The 16,938-nt window shown below is 43.6% G+C and overlaps 1 protein-coding gene across 11 annotated transcripts in view; it reads left to right on the plus strand.

Moving 5' to 3' along the window:
* ZBTB38 (zinc finger and BTB domain containing 38) overlaps window positions 1-16,938 on the plus strand; it is a 140,296-nt gene that overhangs the window by 60,808 nt on the left and 62,550 nt on the right. For 3 of the 11 annotated variants that reach the window (XR_007126701.1, XR_007126699.1, XR_007126700.1), the window contains exons 1-2: window positions 306-794; window positions 1,979-2,053. The gene's annotated coding sequence lies outside the window, so the exon portion shown is untranslated. The other 8 variants (XM_047726446.1, XM_047726436.1, XR_007126704.1 and 5 more) reach the window with 7 other exon arrangements.

The raw sequence follows: 16,938 nt of genomic DNA on the forward strand, positions 1-16,938 counted from the left end.
TTAAACAAAGGCACTGACCACTGGGCATTGCCCTGGGAATGTGGCAAGAGCACCTTCTGCCCTACCACCTCTCCTCCCTGGTTAAGGCAGCACCACAAAGAAAAAGGGGGATTCCAGAGGGAGAGGTGAGAAATCCCCAGAGAAACACCCTCTTCTGCTTCTCTCTTTGACAGAGAGTGGCCAGGCCTCTGCTATGCAGGAGGGTGATGTCCCTTGGGGAGGCCTTGCTGAATCTGCCTGGGACTGTTCCGGAAGTAGGAAGGGCGGCTGGGGGTGGGGAGACAGCAGGAATGTTCTCCTGGCTTGCTGCTCCGTACAGGCACAGGCGAGTGTGCTGAGAGGAGGGCCTCTGGACATCAAAGGTTCCTTTTGTCCCCTTCCGAGTGGCAGGGCAGCCAGGCCGCTGGCGATGACTCAGGCCTGGCCCTGACGTCACCCACACCCGGCCACTGGCCTCCCTCTGCAGCCAGGAAACTGGCTGGGGAGTGGCACTCGCAGCTGCAGCAAATCTCAAAATAAGGAGGCAACTGCTTCTCTCCTCCTCCTCTCCATCTCCCCACAGCACACCTTTCTTTTCTTCTTCTTTTTCTTCTTTTTTTTTTTTTAGCCTCATGGAAGGTTTTGCTTGTAGATCAACTTTCAAAACGTAGGAAGTCAGAATGGGTGACATCATCAGAAAAATATGTGGAGCTGATCTCAACAAAAAGTGAAGAACCCAGAGCAAGAAAGCGGTTATAACTCCTGAGCCCAGGGAGCTGGCAACGTCTGGGTTTCGGAGGAGCCAGCGTCTCTGAGTAAGTGAAGGCCCACCCCTGGCCCCCCTCACTCAGCGCCCTATGCTGTGGGGCGCCATCTTGTTTCCTGACACCTGTGGCTTGGCAGGCTCCAGCTCAGCGGGAGGGAATGGGGTGCATTTGGGAGACCTTCCAAAGACAGCACCAAAGGTATTTTATCTGATCTCTTTCTTCTCACAGGACGAGACAAGAGTGCATTTCCTCTCAAAATAATAATAATAATAATAATAATATCTCTGTGTGTGTGTGTGTGTGTGTGTGTGTGTGTGTGTGTGTGTTTGTGTGTACACATATGTATAGGCTGAAACCCTGGGGAAAATGGCCCAAGTCGTTCTTTCCCCGGTCAACCCTCTTGTTTTGTCTCCTCTTCCTCCTCCCGCCCTAGTACTCTGTTTTGGACTGCCAGAATGTTTGTTCAGAGTTCTGAACTGTTTGCTTCCTGGATTTTAAACCGGGTAATCAGACACAAAAAGAAACCCTGTTCTAGTCAAATATGTGCCCTATGCTGTCAAATAGTATTTTTGCACTTAACCTGGTAAAAGATGGCAGCCCTGGTAAGAAAACATCTGCAACCTGCCACCTTTCCAGAGCGTGTCTGTGGTTGCTCTGATTGTCATATGCACGCTCTTCCATTGTTTCATCACCGTATTTATAGAGAGCTTATTTTAATTCCTACTTGTGCCATTGCATCAGGAATGATATTAAACACAAAGACGGATATAATGTACCTCTGATGTCTGTTTTAACATCACCTAAAAAACTTAAGTCTTCACATAACCTACAATTTTACAAGCTCTGAGAGACCCTAACTAGGGAAGTTAAGTTCCTAAGAGAAAAGTTAAAATGTGTACCTAAGAACTGCAGAGCCCATAGGTGAAAAATCATACCCAGTGTTCCTAGTTTCCAGTGTCATCCCCTGAGTCAGCGCCTCGTCTTGTAGAGCTTACTTAGCGGAGTAGAATCATTCTTTATAAATTCTATTTTATAATGATTGGAGGGGGATGTAGTAAAGAAATAAATCTTATTTTAAAGACAATAGGGAAGTTTGTCATTTACTGGAAAACAGTGGCAAATTCCATTGTAACCTAACAACACAATTTAGAAAGTAACCATATATATTTGTTTTGTAGTTCTAATGTGTTTGTACATCTTACATTTATTTTTTGTTCTATTTAATATATCAGGTTGTCTTGAAGTGACACTCTGCTGAATTTCTACTCTTCTGGCTTTAAGATCTGAATGCTGTGACCACTGATTTGGTGAGTGTCATTCACCCCTAATGGCTGCTTAAATTTAAGTTTACAAATTCTATTCTCTTGGTTTACAGTAAAATTTAAGGAGGGGGAGAAGGCATGGGAACTTCTGCACACATGAAAAGCAGCGGTATCCAAAAGGACATGTAAGAGTTAGGATAAGCTAATTGCTGTAATGGACTGAAAAATGTATTCAGGCTCAAACACAACAGAAGTTTATTTCTTGCTTATGTAACAGGGTGTAGTGGGGCAACTCTCATACATTCCTTCAGAGCTACAGATTGAGAGAGGTTTCCACCTTCTGCAGCGTGTGGTTTTCAAGGTCACCAGGACTGCTCCACTCCCCAGTGGAAGAGAAGAAGGGTGTGAAAATTGCACATGGAAGATTATCACAGGCCATGCCTAGAAGGGATGTACAACACTTGTACTGACAGTAGCTTGACTAAAACTCAGTCACATGACCATGTCTAACTGCAAAGCATTCTGGGAAATGTAGTCCCTAGGGAGGCAGCCACTTTCCAGTAATGGCTTTGGGGAGTTTCTGGGTATGAGGTAGTCCTCTCTGGCACAGCATGATAAAGAACTGAGAGATGCTCAAGGGTACGAGGGCAGAACGAATCAATGAGAGAAGCAAATATTTAATCAGATATTTAGTATTCCCTGACCAACTCTCTTCAGTAACATCCGGCTGTATTGGTAAGGAGCAGTGAGTGAGATTTTTCAAGACCCTTCTGTTCTTTCCAACCCTGAACCTTTATATGAGCACTACCATGCTGCCAGTGGCTGGTATGTGAAGAAGGACATTCTTCCCCTTCTTTTCCCCTCCAGGGTCCTCTTGGTCTGGGAACATTTTGGTTTTGTTTCCTGGTTTGGGGTCTAGTCATGCTAGTTGGAATTGTCCAACAGAATTCTGTCCCCCCAACTTTGAGCTCTGGTACCCTATTGGAAATCTCGTGGTTTCTTTAGCTCATGATTCTGTCTGCTCCTGGGAGCTTTCGGAAGCTACCCTGCCTGATCTACTCCAGGTTTGGGATGCTTTTTAATCTTGTGAGTGTTGGGTGGGGTGGGGGAGGTGGAATCCCTGACTAAGATGGGATCTTCACACCAAGTTATTAGAGAAACATTTAAAAGTAGATTTAAAAGGCTCAGACTGGAGAGATTAGTGCAACCATAAGGCTTTGATACATAATTCTAGCTTTTTTTTTCTCAAGAAAAGTTTCAAAACATATACTGAAATAATGAGTGGTAAGGCCATAACCCCTGTTTGGAGAACTCTAAACTAATTTTATACTTTATGTAGCCTTTTTGCCATTGTTGGTCTTAGCGGAGAATTCCCCTGCTGGTAAATACCAGAAACCATATGTTGGGTGCCTTATGATGCCCCTCAGACATCATAAAAACTTCCAGTAAAAATGGATTACATATGCTTGCTTCAGCAGCATGTATACGAAAATGGACTACAGTCTTTGCCTGAGCTAGTTCTCTAGTCTTATTGTTGATATCTGGCTAGACACTGGTTTCTGATTGAATTTTGCCCCTGGACTTGACATTTCTGGCACCCACACCCACACCCTGGAGAACACACATTGCCCATTGTGTGGGAAGGCCAGCTATTGGCCAATATGACCCAGCCTTTCAGGCTCTCTCAGAGCCTGGTGCCTGGCCTAGTCTCCTGTTACTGCTGCCTTGCCTCTGCCCAGGGCCCTCACATCAGGAGTGGTCTAAGGAGCAGTGGGATAAAATAAGTTGATTGGTTGCAAAAATGCTTTAATCTCTTCCAGTTCATTGGCTGTGCCTTGATTGGTCCTGGAAGAGTCTAGGGAACCAAGAGCCAGTAGAGGAGGCTAAAGAGAGGATCAAGTTGAATGGGGGAATACAGAGCCTGCTTAGGAGCGTGCAGCCAGAGGAGTTAGTTGACAAGTGCTAGTTTTCAAAAGCTAGAGCCAAGTGGGGACAATCTGTTGCCCAATGTCCCAGTCTAACAGAGTCTGCCAGGAAGGGCAAGGCCAAAGGCCATAGTCGAGGAGGAAAGGTGGTGGGGTCCATTCTCTTGGGAGACTTGGTAGTCACAGTTTGTTAATTTCAACTACCATGTGAAAATGACTCCTCAAAGCACTAAGTATGCAGGAATTGACATATGAATATGTGTGTGGAGGCATCAGCCTCCTGAATTCTGATGGCTAGCTACATTGATAGCATGACAAGGAGGGATGTGGAATCGCCAAATCAGAATTTCAGTATGTCAGCCCGATTCCTCCACAGGGTTGGTACAACATGCTGAGTGACCTCACAGACACACCAACAAGGCAGGGGTAAAGTATACACTTTGTAAATATTTTGGTCTTCAACATTTTCAATAAAGTGTCAAAGTAGACATCATGGGGAAAATTTGACTTCTGGAGCTTCCTTAACTTTAAGCTTATATTTTATGATTTAAAAAATTTTTAATTCTGGGGGTGCCTGGGTGGCTCAGTGGGTTAAGCCTCTGCCTTCGGCTCGGGTCATGGTATCAGGGTCCTGGGATCGAGCCCCATATCGGTCTCTCTGCTCAGCAAAGAGCCTGCTTCCCTTCCTCTCTCTCTCTGCCTGCCTCTCTGCCTACTTGTGATCTCTGTCCGTCAAATAACTAAATAAAATGTTTAAAAAAAATTTTTAATTCTGTGTGTGGGGTATAGTTAAAATTTGGGGTACCATATTCTTTTGGGAGCTTAGGTCACCTAAAGAGCTTAGCCTGGACCTGTTATCTGTGACATGCAGACATGAACTGAGCCCAGCAGGCTTACGAAGGCAGTGCCTAGACCCGTTGGTTGTTTTTCATCCCAGGGATTTTACTCTTTTCATAGTACAGAAGTACAAGCCCCCTTCTTACCCTGGGTCAGCATTTATGAATGTTCTCTTACTCCCTTTAAAGGGTTTTGCAACAAGGCCACGTCATATTCATCAAAGCAAAGAATTCATGGTAATAGGGCCTTGTAATTTCTCTTGCTGAAATCCCCCGATTTCTCGTCAAGAACAAAGCTGGAAAACACCACACTTGAAGACTTCACGGTTTTGTTTTTAACTCAAGAAGCCTCTGCTTTTCATCAGAACTTGAAAGCTTCCTCCCGCTTCCAAAATGGTATCTTTAAAGGATGTAAAACTGAGATTCTGTCAGGATAAATAAAGTATTATATGTGAAATGGTTTCGGCAACTTAGAACAATGTATGGCAAGTCAAGGTGTTGATGAAAATAATTATAATTAGAGTCAGCATTGGTGTTTTAGCTTTTGATAGTGGTATTAATAGTTTAAGTCTCATCATCATTAAATGTTTTGTCTCTCTCTCTTTTTTTTTAAAGATGTTATTTATTTATTTGAGAGAGAGAGAACACAAGTGGAGGAGAGCAAAGCAGGGAGAGCAACAGCAGGGGAGAGGGAGCCTGACTCCAGGGAACCTGACTTGGGGCTCCATCCCAGGACCTGGGATCATGACCTGAGCTGAAGGCAGTCACCCACCCCACTGAACCACCCAGGCACCCCAATTTTTTTTTTTGTCTTTCTAAATTGACTTTCCTCTGAGGTCCTTAGTACCATTCCCTAACTAGCCACAGCATGTGGTGTAAAATTTTCAAGGTCATTTGAAAGGTTTAACTGTAGGCCAGAAGCCTAACTGAGAGGATTCTAATCTTATTCTGAGAGAGGTTTGACCCCAGGGGGTGGGGGGAATGGCAGTCACTGAAGTCTGTGAGAGAGGATGGGTTTGAGGCATCTCTCTGCCAAACAAACAAACAAACAAACACCAAAAATACAAAAGCAAAAACAGTGTTTCCTGGCATTCTAGGGGGCTCCCAGTGCATTGGCCAAAGGAGGCCGTGAAACCAGTCCACAGAAGCATTGTGCTCGGGTAGTGTCTCCCAAATGAGAGTGGAGTCCATTGCCCACCCAAAAGCCCCTAATCCTGAGGGCAGCCGTCTGCCTGGTGTTATGGGGCAGGGGATTACACACAGAGTCCACAAGCATGAGTTCAACCGAAGAGCAGGAAAGAAGGTGTGCTTTCAACTGTGAGCTGCCCTTTGTGTCACAGATCCTGTAGTCTGTTAGCTTTGGATGTAGTGGGAAGGTAGTATCTAGTGAAAGGCCTTTCTCACTGACCCAAATTCCTTGGCGTCAACTATACCAAGGTATTTCACAAAAGAGAATGTAGCTTAAAATTCACCCCAGGTACCAGACTGAGTCCGAACCATACTCCTCCTAAAATGCCACTCTTCCCTTCCTTTCACTCTACATGAGGCAAATTCCTTTTTTGTTTCTTTTAAAATATTTATCATTGTGTTTCAGATGTAAAGTGTCCTAACTACCTACTGTACAAAATCTGGAAAATACAGAAAAATATCAAGGAGAAAACAACAGTCTCCTATAATCCAACAACCAAGCAACAATTCTGTATTAACATTTTGATCCATTTATTTCCAATTTTTCATATATATATATATATATGTATATATATACACACACACATACACACACACACGAATTATTTGACATTGTGTTTTGGTATTTTATATGCTTTTTCTCACCCTACTTACAATTATGTTGTAAACATTTTTCCAAGTCACTAAGTGGCCTATGAAAATTTGATTTTTATTTTATTTTTATTTTTTTTAAAGATTTTATTTATTTATTTGACAGAGATTACAAGTAGGCAGAGAGGCAGACAGAGAGAGGAGGAAGCAGGCTCCCTGCTGAGCAGAGAGCCCGATGTGGGGCTCAATCCCAGGACCCTGGGATCATGACCTGAGCCGAAGGCAGAGGCTTTAACCCACTGAGCCACCCAGGTGCCCCGAAAATTTGATTTTTAATGGCTGTGTTTCCATTGCACTGATCTGTCTTAATTTATCCTTTTTTTCTTTTTTTGGATGGGCATTTTGATTGTCTGCAGTGCTCTGCTGTTATCAGTCTGTAAACATTCTTGTAGAAAAATCTTTGTACACATCTTAGGGGAAATTCCTAGAATTAAATCAGTAGGTCAAATGACTTGGTTTTGAGGTTCCTAATGCACACTGGCAAATTAGCCTCCAGAAAGACACCAGTGTCTATTTCAAAATCTAAGTCCCCTTCAGTTTCTCATGTTAAAACTCATGCTTCTAGACCCCAGTGGCATCAGAAGCTCTGAGGAGGGAGCCTAGGATTATGTTTTTTAACATACCCTCTTAATCCTTACGCACATTAAAGCCAGAGAACTATGGATATGCCTCATTCAATTCAATAAACACTCATTTCCACAAACTGGGAACCCTGAGATAGTATAGCTAAGCCAAAATTTAACTTAAAGGCTTTTATTTGGCCTCCGAATTTTAGATTTTTCCTTAATCATGGTATGGTATAGTTGAAAGATTGTCAGCTAAGGAATCAGGAACCCTTACTGTAAATATGAAACAACTGAGACCCAGAATGGTTCATTTACTTCCAGGTGGTACTCAGAGATTTAGTGGCAGAAGTAAAACTAGAACTTGGGTAGACAAAGGCCCCAGAGCCACCCAACCTTGTGGCAGCAGAGACAAGGCACCAGTGAGAAGACAGATTTCTTAGGTGAGGCTCAGGCCTCAGCCAGGAAACTTTTATCTGCCTTCTCAGAAGCAGGGCCATATCTCAGGACATGTGTGGGCAGCCCAGACCCCAGCAGGGGCCATGTGCCCACCCTGATTGCCTGATAAAACCAGATCACCGTGTGCCCTAAACCCTGAGGTGGGAATACTAATGCTGGACAGAGGAGGACATAGGGTAGCCACACAGATCCAGGCATAAGAGCAGAGTAGGGGCAGGGGGTCCAGAGTCAGAAGGCAGGAGAGCAGACACACACATTGTGATCAGATTTTGGTCAAGGCTGGCATGAGCTGGAAAAAAAAGAGAAAGCCAGATCTTGAGGGGGAGCTGCAAAATTCAGCCTCAAGGATGGAGTCCCGTTACGTAACTTCATAGTCTGAGGAGGTACCTGCCTGAGCTGCACCTGCCTCTTTAAATCCGAGAGGTTCTGTGCATTGGGCTGCCTTCTGACAGCAGGTAAGTAGGAGCGTCTGGCTGAAGGAGGGGCAGTGGATCCAAGGAGAGGCCCCTGCAATTGGGAAACTGGGAAAATTCTGTTACAACAGAGAACATAGTAAACAAACAACAACCAAATTTAGTTTTCTTTGATCGCCTTCTAAGAGGAATTCTGACCTTCCATCTTGTGTGCGTAACTACACAAGCCTATCCGACCCTATGTGTCCCCCGATGACATATGGCTGCCTTTCCTCATTGCACCAGCCCAGCTTCTGAGGGCCTCCCTTACATCATTTGCTTTCAAGTTCAGCCTTCCACAAACTGCTCAGCTCCTGTTGGTCCCTAGTTCATGTGCAGGCTCTAGAAATCACCATTTGGATTCCTCCATGCCCAAGCCCACATCTCCCTTCTGTGACTGCACCAGGTGAAGGGCAAGAGCCAGCCCCTGAAGGAACACCTCTGCTGCACCCTTTATTCATACTTCGGTGCCCAGGAATTTGCCTGTAATCACTAAGCTTCACTGCTTCTGGGCAGAGTCTTCATTATCTCTTGGCTGTTCCCACATAGGATCACTGCTCTCCTGATTTTTGGCCTTCTGGTCCAAACTCATAGAGCCAAGGTCAGGATGAGTATGGATTCTGGGAAGCTCCACAACTTTCTTTTAATGAGGGGTACAACAGATGGAGGGTGACTTCCCAGACATGGATGGGGCAGTTCAAATCATCACTATGATGTTGGCTCTACGCAAAGCCCATCTCCCTGGCATCCTTTACAAATTCCTTGGCCGAGGCACCTCCTGATACTTAGAGTTCTAATTACTGGCAAGACCTGGATCCCTAGGCCAAGAAGGTCGATGTGGTGGTGACAGCAGTGCCTCCGGTTAACCCTCAGGAGGTAGATGCTGGAGTTCTGTGACATCCAGACAAGGTGCCCACATGCTGCTGTTGAAACATAGGTGATACACAGAGTAGGAAGTCCAAGGGCAGAAAGTGTTCAGTGCGGCCTGTGATCTGACAACATGCCACTGGTGATCCCATCTTTCCCTGTCTATGCTGACTCCATGTCCACTCCCCACACACCTTGCTAATGAGTAGCTAACTTTAGGAATAAAAAGCATTCACACAGCCTCTGGCCAAAGCTGCTGGACAAACTTGGCCCAGGCAAGTTCTGTCTCTCTGCTCCATGGCTGTCATATCATGGCTTTCATATCACTTCTTGGGAGAGTGATGTTGGTACCAAGTCTTCCTGTTGGGCCAAGATGTACTGCCTCAAAGAAGCCCAGCGTTCCCAGACGATGATGTCCCATTTTTCTAGTCAGGAGCAACTAGAACAACCTAAAGGTTCACCCAATCGGAAGAGCCCAATTTTCCACCACTGAAATGTCAGACAAGTATTTTCAGACAAGTAGACAAGTATTAGGAAAGCTGGAACAGTGAGAGATATCTGAAGCCTCAACACCCAAACTCTGAAGCCGCCCCCCCAACTTGGCTGCCATCTTGACTGGACCAGCAGAAGGAATCCCTACACATCTATCAGAATGGCTAAAATGACAAATACTGATGTTCCCATATGCTGGCAAGGATTTGGAGAAATTGGATTGTTTCTGCACCGCTGGTGGGAACAGAAATGGTGCAGACATTCAGGAAAAGAGTGTGACTTCCATTTACCATACAGTCCCACTCCTGGGTGTTTACACAAGAGAAATGAAAACTTATGCTCATACAAGAGACCATATATCAATATTCATAGTAGTTTTATTTCTAATAGCTTAAACCAGGAAACCAGCCAGATGTCCTTCATGGGGAGACTGGATAACAAAACTGTGGTACACCCGTACCATGGAATTCTGCTCAGCAATAGAAGGGTACATATTCTTTACATACAACTTGAATGGATCTAAAGGTATTGTGCTGGGGGAAAGAAAGCCAGTCTCAGAGGGTTACATACTATATGATTTCACTTATAACATTCTTATAACACTTATAACTATAGTGATTGAGAATAGATCAGTCCCAGAAGTTAGTGCCGGAGGAAGATGTGACTCAAGAGGGTTAGCATAAGATTTCTGTGTAGGTATGGCATAGTTTTCGATCTTGGTTGTGTTGATGGCTGCTCCAATCTATGCATGTGATAAGATTTCATAGAACTGCACACACACACACAGATTAGGTAAAAACAGGTGAAACCTAAATAAGGTCCATATCTGAATTAATATTGCACCAATGTCAGTTTCTCGCTTTAGACAAGGTACTATGTAGACTAGTTTAAGATATTCTCATTAGGGGGAGCTGGATGAAGTTACATAGTTACTATCATATTTTTGCAACTTTATGTGACTCTTAAACTATTTACAAAAATGTCATTAAAAACAACTTCTAAAAACTTTTTTTAAGTTTAACAAAAAGCGGGGGGTATTTCCTCACCCCCAAGAAAGGGGGATTTAGCCACCAGCCTCTCTTTTATGAGCAACTCCTATTGTTTATTTTGCCACTTTTCTAATTTATGAGTAGGCTTCTACGGCCTTGACCTCTGCTTTTCAGAGACAGCCCATCGCAGATGGAATCAAAGCTCAAGTATTCCAGTACTAACTGTGAATATGCCCCCTTTCTCCTTCCTGAGACTTGTAACTTCAAAGCGAGGTAAAGACTCAGAGATCTAAGAAATGGTCTCATGGTGAAAATCTAGGACAAATCATCCTTCTCTCCCCTACACAGTGATTTCTTTTCTGGAATGGCTCTTTGTCTTCTCTGCTCTTCATACAGATTACTCTCTTCACCTTTGCCAAATGGCCCCTCCTCTAATGGAGATTAACCCTTCCTTGCCCCCTTTCAATCTCACTCAGCTGAGGGGTTGCTTACAGCCGCACTGCTCTCCCGAGCCTTGTGCCACAGCTGAATGCTGCCGTGGGAGACGGCTGCCTTCCCTTTGAAGCATTTACACCTCTGTCGAACACCTTTTTGCCGGATTGGGCAGTGGGAAGGATGGTTTTGAAATTAAATTTACGGTGAGCCGCTTGGGTTTGCAGTATGGAACTGCACAAGGCCTTGGGCATTTAGGTCAAGGGGTCCTCCATGCTCACAACCTTAAGGACCCCATCTTCATGAAATTCTAGCATTATTTACTCCCTTGCTTTACAGGAGGGGTCCCCAGCATCACCAAAGATGGAAGCTGAGCATACGGAGCCGATTACGTGGCATCCTGTCCGGATATGACAAGACACTCACACATAAGCCACTATCCCTCAGGACTGGCCTCAGCCCCCAGTTTCCTGCCATGTGTTTTTAACGGGGGCTCATCTCAAGGGACCACAGTGAGAAAGGACATAGGTGCACCATTCTTGGGCCTGGCGGGGGTCTATAGATCAAGACAAAGTGCTAGAAAGGTGACAGTGTGAACTGTTGATCTTCGGTAGGCGTTGGTGAATCTCCTAGCTTTGCACCTTTTGGTTTCAAAACCATACTGAACAACGGAAAATGAAACCTGCAACTTATTTTTAGCTGTTCATGCTAACTCATGAGATTTCTTTTTGCAAACCAAATAGGATAAGGGCGACTTCAGCTGTCTAAACTTAATCTGATTGACTTAAATAGCAATCAAGCCTCCTCCTCTGATACTTCTCAAGTGACCCTTGGTCTCAGGTGATATGTTGGCCAATATTTACTCTTTTGCTTAAAATTGTATTTAGTTGGGGCGCCTGGGTGGCTCAGTGGGTTAAGCCGCTGCCTTCGGCTCAGGTCATGATCCCAGGTCCTGGGTTCAAGCCCCACATGGGGCTGTCTGCTCAGTGGGGAGCCTGCTTCCTCCTCTCTCTCTGCCTACTTGTGATTTCTCTCTGTCAAATAAAAAAAAAAAATTGTATTTAGTTGACCTTAAAAAATTTAAAGCATACTATAACATTTTCTTCTGAGAGGAACTGAGAAACAAGTTATAAACCCTGTTCCTGGTACCTATTCATTAATTTGCTTATTCTATAACCATTTATTAAGTACCTATATACATGAAATCTTAGAATTTTTTTAATTGAGCCAGTCCATTGCATTACAAAAAGCAGAATACTAGAAATAAGGACTAGGACTTTTATCCTGGTTGCTTGAGGTCTTCAGATATAATACTGTCTTTGAACCTGATTCTCTTCACCCCCAAGAAAGGGTTGAGGTGGCATTCTGCAAAGTACCTCCCCATCCTATAGTTCTATGAAACGTGCTTTGACAATGTTGAGGCCCATTTTGGAGGCAGTGGTGTTGCTGTCAGACCATTCTTATCCCTATCTCCCCTTTCCCTGTTGTAGGAGGGACAGATTTAAACAAAGCCTGTAGTCTGCTTGCTAGACAACTTCCCCTCCATAAACAATTGATTAAGTACCTGAAAGATTTCCATGGGTATTTTCAGGCCCCAGGTCCATCCCTTAGTTCATGGAGCAAGTTCTCCTATTTTAGAAAGTGGCATTGTGAGATAAAGCTAAAGATTCCATTGGTAGTAGGGGGAGCGGAAAACGGACTCCCAGTTTGGTGTTGGTTGGTGAGTAGACCCATATGAGCCCTCTTTACTCACCAGACGGTGCTCTAGGTGTTGGGAAAGACACACAGATCTTGCAGGAAGCAAGCCAGAGACCGATGAAGGTAGATAATTCAATACAACAAAAACTCATTCTGCTTTTGTCTTCGGTCCGAAGGAAGTGAAGATTCACTGAGGTTTGTTAAACTGCTCTGGTGAGCTGAGGTCCACAGTCACAGCTGTCATAGCCTCTCTGAACTGTGTCTTTTGTCCAGTAAAAGAGAAAGCCAGTGATTTTGTTCCAGGTTGAGCCTTGTAGTATTTGCTGCCCAGGATGAAAGGGTATCAGGAAAGGATTCTGTTCTCAAATGGGGACGCTTTTACCAATCTGTAAGAATTCTTCCTCCTCCACTTTGATTCACATCCCACCCTCCATTTTCACCCTACTTCCGAATCTCTCTAGAAAGAAGAAACTTAGCCATCTTGTTGAATACGTGTTTTGCCAATGCAGGATCTAGTAAAACCTTGTTGTCCTACTTGCTCTCCACTTGGCAAGTGGCAAGCAGTTGTGGCCACAAATGAATGTGTGACTAGGAATGCAGGAATGCTCTGGATCTCCATGTGCTCACAAGGGCTTTCTTGGTGCTATATTACAAATGCACTGAGAAATAAAATCAGGAATGATTCTGTTGTTAAAGTCGAAACAGTGATATCAAAATGGTGGTGAGATGTGTGGAGGATATTCCCAGAAGAGAGTCCTATTAGGATTACAGTGGGGCAGAACGTGGTCCACCAGAGTCTCCCTTGCAGCCGTAAGTCACTTACCACCTTTTCTCTGTTCCAAAACCTCATGGTTCACATTTCCTTTCTCCCTCCAGCTCTTTCCTGGACGGTAACCTCAGTGTGGTCTCCAAGGTTTGTAGCCTCATCCTTGCCATCAGGAATACAGTCCTTTCCCATTCTTACACAGATGTGAATGGATAGAAGTGAGACAGCTCATGTCTAAGAATTGGAGGCTTCCCAGAGTTCACATTCCTCAGTGCTGTCCATCCATCAACCATTCACTCTACTGCCTCATGAACACCAAGCAACCTAATCCTCCTCTCATATTCCCGGGCAGAGTGGAGCTGATTAGAAAGCCCTGTTTGAGAGCCATCTGGTTGGCATATAAAATTACTGCCAATGAGCTAGATAGTCAGCTGGCCATGTAACCAGGAGGCAGGACACTTGGAGTCCAGCTCTTGGCCAAACCGACCTAAAATCAAGCTAGGCTGGATTTTTTAGAATCACAAACTGTTCAGAGCTGGAAAGGATATTAGGAGCAAAATGTATAGATGCTAACAGAGTGAGTTAATCATTAAAATGGTACATTTGAAACACTACCCATGGTTGAGGAAAAATCTCTTACTCAAACATTAGGCTTTTGAAAAGTCGGTTTTTAATATAAGTCGTAATACCAACTTAGTTTATCTATTCAAGCCAAAAATGTTATTTGTGAATGGAAACCAGATCAGTCTTGATTGTTACACTGATTTTTCTTTAACTGACAATTTAGATTAGCATAATCTAATAACCTGATAACAAATATACTCACAAATTGTGAATATATTAGATATAAAGAGGAACAAGATATAATAGAGCAAATGGGCAAATTCACTTATTAAATGTGTGATCTTGGGCAAATGACCAGATCCTCTCAGCCCCAGCTTCTTCATTTGTACCAGGAAAACACACCTGGCAGAATGTAAGTTTTCCATTTTGCTCAGATGGAAATGTAAGCTTTTCCACTTCTTTCACCTCATAAAACATTTCCAAATTACAAGAAATCTTTGATCCAAGTTGTTAGTCTGCTTTCTACTCTTAACTTTTCAACATGGTCCAATGGACTCCTCCTCTTTTTTTATCTTTTGCACCTGCTGATCCAGCCTGTCTCCAGTTGGTGGCGTCCTAAATACCCACAATGCCCAGGGCCTGGGAGGTTAAGGCTGGTTCATGTAAACCCAGTTAGGCCTGGCTTCAGAGAAGAATCCCCTCTACCAGGATTTTGCACAATAAGATTCCTATATCAGGGCAGAATGTGGATGAAAGAGGTTTTATCCTTTGAGGATTGGTGGAAATATCTAGACTTTTGAATTGGTCAGACTTAGGTTTGAATCCTAACTCTACCATGTACTATGTGACCAGAAATCCCAATTATTTCCTCACTCAAAGTGGATGATAACTAATGCTCACCTTGAAGGTTATTAGGTTGGAATTAAATAATATAATATAGCCAAAATATTGAGAATGTAGTAGGTTCTCAATAAATGGTGGCTGTTATAGACCTAGCTCTGATCAAGGTAGAAAGCAGAAGTTCCCACCTAGCTCTCCAGACAAGATACAGATGTTTGAAATAGCATTGTACTTTCCAACAAATTTAAGTTAAAATATCAGCCAAAGCCATTTTTAGTCATTGATAAATTAAGTCACCACATTGTTTCCAGGGCTAAATACATTCATTACAGAGAGATGTAATAACTTCGTAAAATTTTCCAGACTTCTTAATTCTAAGAATTTAAAGATTTTATTCATTTATTTATTTGACACAGAGAGAGAGAGATCACAAATAGGCAGAGGCAGGCAGAGAGAGAGTGGGGAAGCAGGCTTCCCGCTGAGCAGGGAGCCCGATGTGGGGCTCAATCCCAGGACCCTAAGATCAAGACCTGGGCTGAAGGCAGATGCTTAACCATCTGAGCCACCCAGGCATCCCTAATTCTAAGAATTTAAACAAAAATGTTATATTTGCTGAACTTTTCATTTGTAAAAATTTAGATTAGAATGGCCTAACCTGATAACAAATTTACGCCCAACTGTAGAATGTCCATATTAGGTGTAAATGGAAACCAGCTGTAATATTTAATGCAGTGAATGGAGTAAAGAAATGTGCAAACCAGTCCAAATGTTTATAAACCAAGGATTCCTCTGGGACTCAGTGCCCTGACTTTACTCTTTTTTTAAACATACAGAGCCAAGCTTTGTTCATACTTGAATTATGTACTTTGCATAAGCCATACAATTTAACTTTAACCCACAGGACTGAAAATAAAATGAGCTCAGAGGGCAGAACAACAAGACTGTGAGCAAGGAGGAGCGTTAATCAAATTGAAAGACACACCCCTCACTGCTGCCTCCATCCTGTCTGTCCTGTCCTTCGCTAGCTTCCTCCTGCCAGATTATTTAAGATTCCTTATACTTAACTCCTCAGAGTGGCAGAAACAGGTTGCAATTTTTACCCTGAAAAAGGGATTTGTCTTTTAATGTTTGCGTATAATGCCCTGAGGAGGTTGATGAGTAGCACACGATTTTTAAAAAAATCATGAGCAAATGCATACCCTTGCTACTTGCAGTTGTGACAAAGCCTAAGTAATTCAGGCGTGAGCATGGTGTGGTGTGTGTGTGTGTGTGTGTGTGTGTGTGTGTGTGTGTGTTTAAGTGCAAAACAGCAAAAAATTTATTAGTGGAGAATGTCTGCCTAAACAAGCTCATCTATCTGAATGCTTTCAACTGCAGTTCAAATTTGTTTAACACAAGCGGGTTTGGTAAACAGGCCAAGTTTGCTCATTGGGCATTTTTAGAACATCACAAAATAAACCAATATGTGGCTCTTCGGCTCATTTTGACAGAGAGTGGACAGGGAACCCACTGGGAGGTTTGGAAACCGCTTGCCCTGGCATCAGGTTTAAGAGTGTCAGGAGGAGGGGCACCTGGGTGGCTCAGAGGGTTAAGCCTCTGCCTTCTGCTCGGGTCATGAGCCTGCATCGGGCTCTCCACTCAGCAGGGAGCCTGCTTACTCCTCTCTCTGTGCCTGCCTCTCTGCCTACCTGTGATCTCTGTCAAATAAATAAAACCTTAAAAAAAAAAAAGTGTGTCAGGAGGGGACACCACCCTGTCCTTGTGAGGACATGACACCATTCACTCATCTCATGATTGCCTGATATGGCTTACTGTCCTTGTCACTGTCATTTATTATCCCAGGCAGAGGAGGGAGTGACTTAGTTCTATGTGGTCAGTGTTGATTCCATATCGTGTTTATTTAGCCTGCATGATAATATTTTGTGAGTATCTTCACATGATTGTCAGATGTTTTTCCTGGGGAATATCTGAACAGACACTAATATCATCAAATGCCTCAGTGTTCACTTCAACGTCCTCTGACCCCACTCTAAGGACCCTGCTTTATAGATGACCATATATTAAATTGGTACTTTGTAACTCAGCCTGATAGTGTCTCTAATTTTTGACCCCCATGGTTAAAAAGGAGGAATTAGCCTAAGGACACTCCATTCTAATTTTCTGTTGCTGTCAATGCTAACCAGAGCTCATAGAGCAATGTTGTGGGGG

This window comes from Lutra lutra, chromosome 1 (assembly GCF_902655055.1).
Source record: "Lutra lutra chromosome 1, mLutLut1.2, whole genome shotgun sequence".
NCBI classification, from domain to species: Eukaryota; Metazoa; Chordata; class Mammalia; order Carnivora; family Mustelidae; genus Lutra; species Lutra lutra.